Source organism: Triticum dicoccoides, chromosome 5A, assembly GCF_002162155.2.
Source record: "Triticum dicoccoides isolate Atlit2015 ecotype Zavitan chromosome 5A, WEW_v2.0, whole genome shotgun sequence".
Taxonomy (NCBI): domain Eukaryota; kingdom Viridiplantae; phylum Streptophyta; class Magnoliopsida; order Poales; family Poaceae; genus Triticum; species Triticum dicoccoides.
In genome coordinates, this window is record NC_041388.1 from 32,600,752 (window position 1) to 32,610,994 (window position 10,243).

The 10,243-nt window shown below is 48.3% G+C and overlaps 1 long non-coding RNA gene across 4 annotated transcripts; it reads right to left on the bottom strand.

Moving 5' to 3' along the window:
• Positions 1-1,229: 1,229 nt before the first annotated feature.
• On the bottom strand, positions 1,230-3,678 carry LOC119298929. 4 transcript variants are annotated; one of them, XR_005146031.1, is made up of 5 exons: positions 3,204-3,678; positions 3,057-3,109; positions 2,779-2,906; positions 2,180-2,322; positions 1,230-1,560 (listed from the first exon to the last, which is right to left on the bottom strand). It is a non-coding gene; the product is annotated as an uncharacterized LOC119298929 (long non-coding RNA). The 4 variants fall into 4 exon arrangements; XR_005146032.1 differs by having other exon boundaries at positions 3,057-3,124; XR_005146030.1 differs by lacking the exon at positions 3,057-3,109 and having other exon boundaries at positions 2,779-2,892.
• Between the last annotated feature and the right edge of the window lie 6,565 nt (positions 3,679-10,243).

Genomic DNA, 10,243 nt, shown 5'->3' on the forward strand with positions numbered 1-10,243 from the left:
CACATGTAAGTTAACGGTCAAACTAAGGTCAAACTAACGGTTTGTTTAGCCGTGGGCCCAACCTGTCATAATCGTGATCAACTGATAAAGACTCGATGATTTGGGTTTTTTGAAACAGCAGACCGCCTATTTGGTAGTTATCTAAGAAAAATTAAAAATCGGTAGTTTTTTGAAACCCTAGCCTGTAAAGTAGTAGTTTTATGTTATTTACTCTGATGGCTCGGTGCACCTAGAGCCAGAGGCATGGCTGCCATTAGCAATGTGGCTGCAGCGTGCTACGCTTAGATGTAGATGGAGAGATGGGATGTCGGATAGAGCGATCCCTGGATCTTCTATTTATAGAGATCCAAGAAGAGAGACGTTATCCCGCTGACGTGAGGCAATCGTAACAACACAGTAGGAGAAGAGAGACGTCATCCTCACGTCCCGTGGCAGCCGCACCGGCCACAACCCTCTCCCCCGCAGCAACAGCACCGTTGCACTGCAGCTTCCGTGGCCGGCGATCAGCAGCGCACGACACCCAACGCATTGCATTGCAGCTCCACCCGCCGCCGCCGGAGAGATCAGCGTCTCGCAGCACAACACAAGTTGCATTTCTGATTGTTTACTAGTGTTGACTATGTGTTTTTTGTATTGCATGTCTATTGGAGTTGTAGTTCATCTTTAGTTTTGTATAGTTAAGGTAAATGTATTCTTTTATATTATATATATGTACACCAACACTCCATCAATACAACGTTTATTGTATTGCAAACTTTCCCGTCTACATGGTATCATCTTGAAAGTCCTCCCCACGTGCGCCGCCGCCGCCGCCACTCCCCGCCGCCGCGTAGTGCCCCCTCGCGCGCCGCCGCCGCTGCCGCCGCTCCCCGTGCCGCCGCGTCGCTTCTGCTCCCACCCGTTGCGCTGACTTACCACTACCAGAAACTGCACTTTTTCCCGACGGCCAGAAACCCACAGGAAAATTCAGATTACCGTCAGGAAACTATTTCCTGTCGGTCAGCCGACAGGCAAAATCCGTCAGGATTAAAACGACAGGGAAATCCTCTAATGCCTGACGGTTAACCGACAGGAATTATTTTCCTGGCGGCTATTCCTATCGGCTACTCTCAGAAAAATCTTGATTCGTCAGGTTTAGAAACAGACCTTTTGTGACAACCAGCCGACAGAGAAACATGCATTTTCCTTATGGGTAAACACCCAGGATAAATGAAAACAGAATTTGCATGTTATCCATATCATACCTATGTGCATGCATCCGAGATCAGTATACATACAACACACATATACATATATACAGAGCAAACGATGATCTGACATTTTGCACTTGACAAGTGAAAAGTTTACTTCCTCAAAGGCAATAACATAACAGTTGTACAAATTCATTGGCACCACCACTCTAAATTTTCATCCATCACCTACATTCATCAGTTCATAAGTTCCTAAGTCATCTAGACTACCACCGATGTTCCCACCATCAATGTTGCATACAGTGTTGCCATTGTTGTGGTTGTCCATAGCACCATCCTCCAAACTAACATGAGATGAATAGGTGTTTCCCTGCGAATTCAGGTACAGCATTAGGGAGAACTAATATTGAAAAATCAAGAGAAGATGAGCAACATCAGGTAGATATCTGAATCAACAGAAGTTGCATTATAGTGTGCATACTATGGTCCCTACCTACAACATTGATGCTCTCATTGCTGTTAGCATGAGAAATTGTGTATTAAGGTGATTAAGAACATAATCTGCTCTGCTTGTTGACAATTTAAATACCATGACACTTCATTGAGAAAAACACTTAGGCCAATCAAGAAATACGGAAGAAAAAAGAATGCCCACTCAGTATTTTGTTTGTAAATTTGAGATATGGCATATGGCAACACAATAATCATTGGATGTTATACTATAGCTAGTGTAGTGCTTTTAGGGGAAAAGAATATGAGTAATTAACACTAAAAATGCACCAGTCGCTTTAAGTTCGACCTTGCATCCATTAGGAGGCATTCATAATGAGGTTTCGGCCTTCTTTGTACTCCCCTCATCGTCAATAAGTAATGCATTGAATAAATGATGAGAATAGCAAATAATAAGGTAAGAACCAACACACCTAAGTATTTGTGAGATAATCACCACAGCAAGACAAGCATATACACCGCCTTAGTGTGAGAGGTACCTGAGATAGGTTTTGATTTGCATGCTGCAACTTCTTTGTTCATCAATTTTGACCACATAACTTTGCTGCATCCACACCCTTTCATCATTGGTACCAGAAAGCTTGTTTTACCACTAGTCCATGACGCCTTACCCTTTTTACGCCTAAAACAAGCAGGAAAGAATTACTTCATATACACACTCATGAACCATCAGTCTGATAGTGTAATCATTGGTAGATAGCCGAAAGACATAGACAGCAAGTAATTAAGAAAAAAAAATGCAAAACAGTCATCACTTCCATCAAGGATATTATTTTCAGTTTTTAGTTCTAATCTACAACAATAATAACCTATGGAGTAAGTTAGTGTGCTGAGTTCCAGAAGCAAAATCGGCTTGTGTTCTTTTGAAACAAGCAAATTGCATGAAGTTAATTCGTTTGGAGGGTGCAACCATCTCAAGTTGAAAAGTGCCTCTCTTTTTTCGGATAATAATTAAAAAGCAAGCAATCAAGCCTCAGGTTGTGGCATCTGCCTGGGTCAACTACAAGACACTAGCAAGCGAATATAAACACACAACATTCAGATTTCTATGCTATAAATCAGTTTAACAAGCATGTACCTTCCTTTTCTCCAACAGCATCTTCAGGTTCCTCAAAGCAGAGAACAGGCAGAGGAGACAACAAGGCCGAGAGTTCCGATAAAAGTAGAGAGTTCCTTAATTCTCGGAGAGTTCCTGAAAGCACATAACTAGCAACGATAAATGAGACTACTGATAGTACACTTAACAGTAGCATCTAAAAATTTAGATACGAGAGTAAACAAAGCTCTTTCTTGCAAAATGAAAACTGAATAAATCAATACACTCCAAACAAATGCAAAGGGTCCTTATTTTCTCACCCATACGGCTAATCTTTCAAGCAATAAGCCACGCAAAAAAGTAAATCAAGATCCTGCCGCCCAAAGACCTAGATTAATTATACATAAATTTGTATGAATAGATAAGATCCTGACTGCTGTTTTTGGATGACCCAGATTGAGACTTACCACAGTAAAACGGATCAGGTGATTTGGACGAAAGGGAGAGGAGGAGCCTGCTGGTGTCATGTTGGAGGAGTAGCGGGTGGCTTGCTGTTCGTGCGACGGGAGAGTGACCCGGATCTGGATCATGGAGCACGGGGAGCAGGCAACGCGTACAGGGCAGCCCTGTTGGGGTGGTCCAAGGTTAGTGGGATGCGGCGGCAGAGGGAGGTGGAGGCAGAGCGACGGTGGTGGTTCGGGATGGAAGGAGATCGGGGATGGTGGACGAAGGTTGACTCGGGCAGCGGTGGAGGAGCTGGGCGATGAGCGAGGGTGGAGATTGGAGGAGCTGATGGCTAGCAGCGCTGGAACGAGTTCCCTGTTGATGACGGCGGCGGCTGTGGCGAGGAAGTCGGAGGAATGCGGCTGCGGAGGAAGGCGGCGGCCATGGAGCAGACGAGATGGGGAAAGAGGAGAAGTGGGGGATTTTTCTAGGGTCTTCTCCTTATCTCTCTTTGTATACTTTGATGTAGGCCCATACAACACAGGTTAATATAAGCTGGCGCGAGTAAGTTTCGCTTGAGGCGCCAAAAGGGAAAAAAACGGCGTGAACTAAGAATTTTCAGCCCCAGGCCTGTTTCGCGGTGGTGCGATGGCGGGCTGGGCTCAAAATACTTTTTCCTGTGGGCTGGACAACACAGGAAAGCATATTTTCCTGAGGGGCTCAACAAAACCTACAGGAAAGTACAATATTTTCCTGAGAGTGAAAATTTGCCCGACAGGAATATTATTATTCCTGTGAGGGGCTTCGGGCCTCACAGGAAAATATACTACTCACAGGAAAAGTATGGTTTCTGGTAGTGTACTGCCGCCGCCGTGCGTCCCCTGCCGTGCCGCTGCCGCCCCATCGCGCCACAACCCTAACCCGCCGCGCCGCACCGCCGCCGCGCGCTCCCGTGTGCCGCCGCCGCCCCTTCCTCTTCCCGTCGCCTCTGACGCCTTCTATGGACTCTCCAGGCTACTTCACCATCTGCGGTGGAACCGCTTCACCGGCCGTGCCAATCCAGTCGCGTCCTTCCCCGCAACACCCGCAAGGGAGCGGGGGACGACGCAACCGGTGTGGTGGCGGTCGCCGCCGCCTGCAGCACCCGCAGGCCCAGGACGTCGGGGGGCGCCGCACTATCAGCAGGCTCTCCCCGCTGGCCACCAGGTGTTCATCGGCGCGCCCTTCCAGCCGACTGGCGCCGGCTATGGCGCCCTCCCCACGCTGCCGTCCCTCGGTGGTTATGGCCCGCCCATCCCGGCGCCGCCCTACGGGGGCCTTCCGCCGCCGCCGGCACCTGTGCCATGGGACCCCACCCTCCTCGCCGCCCAGAACTCCGCACCATCGCCGAGTAGCTCTGTTGGTGGAGGCGACTGGTACATGGACTCAGGTGCTACTGCGCACTTGGCAGCTCATCCCGGTAACCTAACCTCCTCCACTCCCGTTCACACAACACTCGTATCACCGTCGGCAACGGATCCTCCTTACCTATTACTCATATCAGTAGCACTAGCTTTCCCTCTACTTCCACACCCATCACTATGTCTAATGTTCTTGTTTCACCTGATTTAGTCACAAACCTAGTTTCAGTTCGTCGTCTTACTCGTGAGAACCCACTTACTGTTGAATTTGACGGTGTTGGCTTTTCTGTGAAAGACGCCCGTACCCGGATGGTCCTTCACCGACAGTACTAGGAAAATGCTTATACATAGAATTTTAGTAGTAGCGCCTGTTTGGGCACCCACGCTACTGGTATTTACCAGTAGCGCCGGCCAAAACGGGCGCTACTGCTACTGCGTAGCAGCAGCGCTGGTTGGCGCGGGCCGTGCTGCTGTTTAGCGGGCCGCCGGGGCCAAACGCGGGCCACTTAGCTGTAGCGTGTGATTTGTGCCCACGCTACAGCTAGTGGGCTTAGTAGTAGCACTTACCCATTGCCCGCGCTGCTGTTAAGCCCACGACCTCCCCTGCCGCGCGCCCCCCGGCCCGGCCTCATCACTCTCACTCACACTCCACACTCCTCCCTCGATCCCTCGCGCGCCACCGTCGACCCCCGCACGCTGCCGTCCCCCGAACCGGCCCTCCTCCCTGCGTCGGCCACCCTCGCTCGTGCCGGCCCTTCTCCCCGCCGACTGCCCAGCTCCCCCGCGTCGGCCTCCTCCTCCGCCCATCGCCCCGGCCCCCGCGCCGGCCCTCCTCCACCGAGAGGTACTCCTCCCTCCCTCCATAGTTATAGTTATTAGAGTAGTTATTTTGAATCCTATGTAGTTGAAAAAATGTAGGTTATTAGAATAATGTAGGTTATGATCGAACCTTAGCTAGGACAGATTAGGTATGAACCCTAGTTAATTCGTATGAACCCTAAGTTTTTAAATTTAGCTAGGTTTTAAAATTAGGATAGAAATTTAGCTAGGTTTTTAATTAGGTGTAGTTAATAGAATTTAGGTGTTTTAAGTGTATTTAAAAGAGTTTTAGGTGTTTTAGTTGTTTTAGGTGTAGTTAAGAGAATTTTAGGTGTTTAGTTGTTTTAGGTGTAGTTAACAGAATTCTAGGTATTTTTTTAGTTAAAGCAATTGTTGTTATTTTTTTAGTTAAAGCAATTTTTCCTGTTATATGCAAATTTGCAGTGGACATGTCATATTTTGAACATGTCACATTTTTGACATGTCATATTTTTCTGAGTGGCCTATGTTTTGCCAGAAATGTCGATTCGTTTACGTTCTGGCAAATTTCAGGCGCTCGATACGTCCTGTTTTTAGCAAAGGTCATGCCAAATTTTGCTAAGTGTTTATTAATTTTGTTTTCATAATTAAGCAATTTGTTCTCGACGTCGACGATGCCTATCCCGCATCCTCGCCATCGACTCGGTGGAGGACTCATGGTTGAGCCGAGGGGCCATGTCCGGGACTGGGCTCCGCCGGGCTGGTACTGGGTTGTGCTACCTTCTGGTGAGCGCAGCTTAGTGAGGAGCCAGCCCGTTGTCGACCAGGAGCTTCTTTGGTGGCGGTCATGTGGGCCTGCATCGGTGGAGAGGCTTGAGTCCCCCGCGCAGGTGGTACAACACCGTGTCATGGAGGAGAACGTGCACGTCCAGCGCTACTTGGTTGTGTTGGCGAACGGCCGGTTCTCCAATACCTGGCAGATTCTTTGGGGATCTCACCGGAGCTATGATCCGGTGAGGGTTCCTTCTCTTTGGGTGTCCACCACGGCCCACTGAACCTAGATGAGCTATTATTCGAGATGTATTAGTGATATTATATGATGATCTTTGCTACAAACTACTATATATGTATTCGATGATGGATTATTAACTACCTATTAGTTATTTGCTTATTGAATGCAAAAGATGGGCGCGGTTTGTGGTACAAACTACTATATATGTATTCATGATGGATTATATGATGATCTTTGCTACAAACTACTACAAACTACAAATTTTAGGTGTTTTAGTTGTTATATGATAATCTTTGCTACAAACTACTATATATGTATTCGATGATGGATTATTAATTACCTATTAGGAAATGTCTGACGACGAAAGGGAATTTGTTATGTGCGAGTACTGCGAAGATGAGCGCGGTCTGTGCGACAGGACACACCTGGTAGAAGGTCGGCGCTTCAACATCAAGCTCCAAGAGACCTTCGATGTTGAAACAGTACGCAACGACACGTGTTTTTTGTTATTTTTTGCATGACTTCTCTGCTTCTTCAACGTGTAATTTCCGTCTTTTACAATTCGACTAGCTTATCTCATGCCATGCAACACGCTATGTCTTGGAGAAGATGGATTTTGAAGATCATGAAAGAATGGAGACAAAGATAATTCAACTAAGGACCCATCATGGTTATGATTTTGCTGTAAATCTATACAATTCTGTGAACTCATCCAATTTTGGTTGCCTGAATTGGGAAGCCCTTTGCAAGGCGTATGATTTTCATGAGAGTATGCTTCTCACCGTTGATCTTGGTGATCCTGACGTTGATGAAAATGATATGACCATTTGGGTCCTTGTTGACACGCTTCCAGTTCTACCGCTGTGTGAGTTTCTTAAACATATTTACTAAGTAATTTATATTGTTTATTTCAAAATATTTGACAGCTTATTTCCATTGACAGCTTATTTTCATTCTTCAAAAAATGTACGGAAAATGGTAGACAGAACCTACTACTACAATGATGAAGCACAATTAACTTATAAGGAGCAAGATGGTCTTATCGCATTTTTTTACTAATCTTGAGAATTACAATAGCTATTATCAAACTCCTCCACATTATGGTCAATACGCGCCACTAGTGCACGTGTTGAACTACGGTAACATCAATGGAGATATCATGGTAAGATTTTCTACTATTACGACATCCGTGCATCTTTTGTATAAATTCTTCTAAAACTAAACTACATTGCTAACTATAAAGTTATTACTATGTTTTTGAACAGAAAACCCCGATGGATTGTGTGCCTCATCTGATGTTGTCGAGAGGTCACATTAATGTTATGAGCTTACGGCCACCACGGCCAGGTCAGCCGCAGTATCCACATCACTCCTGTCCATACCGGATTTCTATAAGCGAGGAAGCCATGATAATAAATGATTTTAAAAAATGTTTGAACCATCATAGAGAGCTACTTGGAAGCAACATTGTGTGTAGGCCAAGACTTGGAGACAGGATGATCTCCATTCTTTATTATGGAGAGTCAATTTTTCTTAATGGAGAGTCAATGCCTATCTTGCTTTATGATATTTTACCTAAGAGAGGGTAGAGTAGGTGCTATGAGAGGAGTAGGTTGTATATAGAATGTGTTATTATGTGCTACAATGTGTTAGAGTTGATGATGATGATGAGTTATGATTATGACTAGTGACCAACTTGTTATATGATGTCTTATTGACGAACATTGTTTGGTGGTGATGACAAGTGGTAATGAATATGCTATTTAAACGGACTAGTTCATGATGAGTTGTTATTATATAAAAGATATATCTGTTTAAACATGTACAGCGTCAAAATGCTAAAAAACATAAATGATAGCAGTAGCGCTGGCCTAAAAATGCGCTACTAGTACTTGAACTTACCAGTAGCGCTGGCCTAAAAACGCGCTACTAGTACTTGAACTTACCAGTAGAGCCGGCCTAAAACGCGCTACTGCTACAAAATAGCTGTAGCATCGTAGCAGTAGCGCTGGTGCCCGCGCTACTGGTAGCACAAAAACCAGCGCTACTGGTAAGCTTTTCTCTAGTAGTGCGATGTGACAGTCCCGATGAGCTCTACCCCGTGCACGCTGGCGCCTCCACCTCCACACCCGTTGCTCTTGCCGCTAGCATTGACCTTTGGCACGCTCGCTTGGGTCACCCCAACCACACCGTCTTACGTCAAATCCTTAGGAGTTTCTCTTTCTCATGTGATAAGCTCGACGAGCACTCTTGTGAGGCTTGTCGCTTATGCAAGCACGTTCGTCTCCCCTTTAGTGCGTCTTCTTCAGTTTTCACTTTTTCGTTTCAATTACTTCATAGTCATGTTTGGACATCTCCCGTTGCGAGTAACACGGGCTATCTATACTACTTGGTGATTTTAGATGATTACTCTCATTATGTGTGGACTTTTCCCCTTCGTCGTAAATCCGATGCTTTAGCCACACTCACCGCCTTTTATTCCTATGTCACCACCCAGTTCGGTCGCCCCATACTCGCACTCCAAACTAATAACGGAAAAGAGTTTGACAACGTCGCTCTTCGCACACTTCTCGTCTCTCATGGCACCATCTTTCGTCTGACTTGCCCCTACACTTCCCAGCAGAATGGCCGTGCCGAGCGCATTCTCCGCACTCTTAATGACTGTGTTTTCACGTTACTCTTTCACTCTAACGTGCCCGCTTGGTTTTGGCCCGATGCCCTCGCTACCGCCACTCTCTTAGTTAACATCCGTCCGTGTCGCCCTCGGTGGAACTACGCCCCTCACCACCTTCTCTTCGGCACACCACCGTCCTATGATGGTCTCTGCATCTTCGGGTGTCTCTGTTATCCTAGCACCGCATCCACCACGCCACACAAGCTCACACCACGATCCGTCCCATGCGTCTTCCTTGGCTACCCTCCTAATACCAAAGTTTACCGGTGCTATGATCCTGTCACTCATAGTGTGTACACCTCGAGGCATGTGTACTTTGTCGAGACGGTGTTCCCTTTTTTTCAGGTTCCTACGGCTTCGTCCCCTTCAGCACCGGCCCCCGCGCCCCCTTCGTGGAGCGATGCGCAGCGGCAGCCCCCAGCGGCGCCCCCGGCACGACGCCCGATGTCGCCACCACCTGGCTTCGTGACTCCCTCCCCCGAGGTCGAGTCTGAGCAGGCCCCCGGGTCCTCGTCTCCCACATACGAGGTTGAGCCCGGCACCCCGCCCGCCACGCCTGCGACGGGCTCGACGTCAACCTCGCCCGTCGCCTCTTCCGCCGCCGAATCGGCCCCCGCCACCGCACCGGGTGCCCCCCCACCACGGCCCCCACCGCCGCACCGGGTGCCCTCGCCACCGTGGCCCCTGCCGCCACAGCACCCGCCGGCCCTGCTGCCCCGTCACTTGGCGTGACTACCCGTGCCCGAGCAGGAGTGCTTCCGCCCAGTACGCGCTACTCCGCCGACGAGTATGTGTGCATCGCCTCGACGTCGACGCCATCACCAGTCCCCACCTCCGCTCGTGCTGCCCTTCGGGATCCCCACTGGCTAGCTGCGATGCAGGAGGAGTTCGACGCCTTACAACGCAACCGCATGTGGCATCTTGTTCCGTGACCCCCTCGTGCCAACATCATCTCTGGCAAGTGGGTGTTTCGCCACAAGACTCGCCCAGAGGGTTCTCTCGAGCGCTACAAGGCTCGATGGGTGGTTCGTGGTTTTCGGCAGCGCGCGGGCGTGGACTTCACCGACACCTTCGCCCCGGTTGTGAAACCGGGCACGATCCGCGCCGTCCTTCAGCTGGCCGTCTCGCGCGCCTGGCCTGTGCATTAGTTGGATGTTTCCAACGCCTTCTTGCACGGTC